Consider the following 3,476-nt stretch of genomic DNA (forward strand, 5'->3'; position numbering starts at 1 on the left):
CCTATATATATATATATATATATATATGTGTGTGTGTGTGTGTGTGTGTGTGTGTGTATATACACTCTTTCATAAATCTCTTATAGATATTTATCTGGTTCTCTGGTCTCTGCTTGAATATATTCAGGATTAAGGAGCTCTCAACCTCCCAAAGCTGCCCACTTCGTTGTTGGATAGCTATAAACCTGAGAAAGTTCTTAAATTGGGTCAAACTGCATCCTCATATTTCCTACTCATTCTGTTTAAGCTTTGCCATTTGTAGCAACACATAAAAGGCCACTCGAAAAATATTTGAAGATACAATGAAATCTTCCTTCCCTTTTCAGTTTTCCAAGTTAAGTACACACAGAGCTCCCTCATTCTGTGTTTATTTCATCGATTCTGGACTCCCTTACCCTCCCAGTCACACCTATTTGGATGAACTGTGGTTTATTGAAGCACCTTTCAGAATCTGGCACTAGAATTGCTCATAATACTTCAAATAAACCCTAAAGGCGTGGAGTACGGCGGTGACATTGCGGCTTCTTTTGAGCTGGACACACTGTGACTGTCCGGGACTGTCGTGGCCTTAGTTTGTTACTGGCCACATCTCACTGTTTGCTTTTAAAGCTTTTGATTAACCAACGCTCCTAACTCTTCTGCACCTTAATTACTGCGAAGTAAATTCTCCACCATATTCAGTATGTGTGATTCATTTCTGAAATCTAAATATAGAACTTTACATTTATTTAAATGTTACTTTGTTAGTTTTCTAGACTACTAGCTTCCAGCCTATTAGATTCCTTTTTAAAGAATTTTGTTTATTTATCACTGTGCACAGGCTTTCTCTAGTTGCAGTGGATGGAGACTACTCGCTAGTTGCTGGGTGCAGGCTTCTCATTGCAGAGACCTCTCGTGTAGCAGAGCATGGGCTTCCGCGAGTTCAGGCTTCAGTAGTTGTGGGACCCAGCCTTAGTTGCCATGAGGCATGTGGGATCTTAGTTCCCAGACCAGGGATTGAACCTGTGCCCCCTGCATTGGCAGGCAGATTCTCCACCACTGGAGCACCAGGGAAGTCCCTAGATTCATTTTTTAAGCCTTCAATTTTCTTTTTCTATGATGTTAGTTGGCTTGTCTGCACATTTGATATACATTTGTTATATGCTTTAATCCAGGTCACTAATAAAAATTCTGTCTAGGATAGAATTTAGTATCATTGGAGACCTCCTTCCAGTCTGGATCTGTGTTCACACAGTTTCAGTTTTGCCCAGTGACCCATTTTACAACATTATTCATGTGATAACTTGATACACTGTATTTGGCATGTCCTCCCATTCAAATCAATAAATTTTTATTGTTGACCTCCTATCTACTAGGTTCTGTGGTAGGTACTGAGAACACAAAAATGATCATGACATCACTCATGTCTTGAAAAGCTCATGGAGGTGACGTTCATTCAAATCAATATGTGTATAATTAAGTATTTGTTGTTTTTTAGTTGCTAAGTCATGTCCAGCTCTTTTGCAACCCCATGGACTGTAGTCCACCAGGATCCTCTGTCCATGGGATTTCCCAGGCAAGAATATAGGAGTTGGTCACCATTTCCTTCTCCAGGGGATCTTCCTGACCTAGGGATTGAACCTGTGTCTCCTGCTTGGCAGACAGATTCTTTACCACTGAGCCACTAGGGAAGCTCTATAATTAAATATATGTTACCTCAAATTTGTATTAGAGATATATATTTTTTAATGTTTTTTCTATAATAGGTACTATGCCATGTACATCATATGCATGTGTACTAAGTTGCTTCAGTCATATATGACTCTGTGGCCCCATGGACTAAAGCTTGCCAGGCTCCTCTGTCCATGGGATTTCCCAGGCAAGGATACTAGAGTAGGTTGGTTGCCATTTCCTCCTCCAGGGGATATTCCTGACCCAGGGATTGAACCCCAAGTCTCTCACATCTCCTGCATCGGCAGGTGGGTTCTTTATCACTGGTGCCACCTGGGAAGTCCCACGTACATCATATCATTTTATATATTAGCAGGATAAAATATACAGAGAACCCAGAGAAAAAGTAGATTACTTCTTCATAGGGGGAAAAGGAAAATGAATGTCTTCACAAGAGAAATGACATTTTAACATAAGTGGAGAATGAATATGGAAAGATATTCCAGACTGAAGAAACAGAATATGGAAGAGGGAATGTCTTTGGTTCAGAAACAGCAAGCCTTCTAATACAGGTGGAGTGTAGGTTCAGGGAAATGAGTGGCAGGAAATGAGACAGAGTGAGAAGGATCTTGAACACCAGATTAAGGAATTCAGGCTTTATCTTGTAGGTGAAGAGTTTTAGCTGTATCAGAAGTCTCTGAGCAACATGATCTGATGTATCAAGGTCATTAACTCTACTGTATAGGAAATGAGTTCAGTTTGGCAACACTTATTCTTAGTGAACTCCTGTTGGCTCTGGTATTAACCAATTATTAAGGATCTGTTTAATGAGCATCTCAAACTGTGTGTGTGAGTGTTTAATTTTAATTTTTTTATTGAAGTATAGTTGACTTACAATGTTATGCCAATCTCTGCTGTACAGCAAAGTGACTCAGTTATATACATATGCACATTCTTTAAAAAATTTTTTTTCCATTATGGTCCATCACAGGCTATTGAGGCAAGGAAGAGACTTTATTCAGAAAGCAGCTGACAGAGAAGATGGCAGGCTAGCGCCTCAAAATAACCATCTTATGGGGTCTGGATACCAGGTTCTTTCCTAGATCAGAGATGGTGGGAGGTGAGGAAGCAGAGTAAAAAGGCCATTAATCTTGCAAACATCTCCTAGAATGGTAAGCCTCAGGCAGGGGATATGTTAATTTCTTCCTTCCTGCCGTCCATGGCATAGACAGGGTTCTGAACAAATGCATTTTAGTTTAATAGTCAGGGGCAGGATTCTCTGAGATCAGCTATTAAGTATGATTATAATAACAAAAGCAATGAAAAGCGAGTCAAAGGAACAGTTCCAACATGGAGTTAGAATTGGCTTCCTCCCTGCAACACATTCTAGACAACTTCCTTTTTAAAAGTTTTGGCTATTTGAGACACAAACATTTCTTGGGAAGGAGACACATAGGGTGGAACTTCCTGTGAACTCCCCTGTGATTGGCTCCAAAGCTGCCTGTCTTAGAGGAGCGACCCGTCTGTGCCATCTAGCGGTTATTGCCACCAGAAGCCTTACCCGCCTCAAGGAGAGCAATTTAACGCCATTTCCAACTTAAGCACCATATCTACAGGGCGTGAAATTAGTTCCAGCAAGCAGCAAATTTGCTGCTAATAAAAATATTTAGCGATTCACTTGTCTTTAAATCAGCAGCAGAATATTCTTTTACTTGCATCAATGCTCGTTTCTCCCAATTCTAATATTTGATAATCAAGCTGGCGTTGTTTAGCTAAAGCTGTGAAACAGCACATTTTTCAGTTCTGCAAAAATTTGGGTTTCCAAA

This window comes from Bison bison, unplaced genomic scaffold (genome assembly GCF_000754665.1).
Source record: "Bison bison bison isolate TAMUID 2011002044 unplaced genomic scaffold, Bison_UMD1.0 scf7180017864506, whole genome shotgun sequence".
NCBI lineage: Eukaryota > Metazoa > Chordata > Mammalia > Artiodactyla > Bovidae > Bison > Bison bison.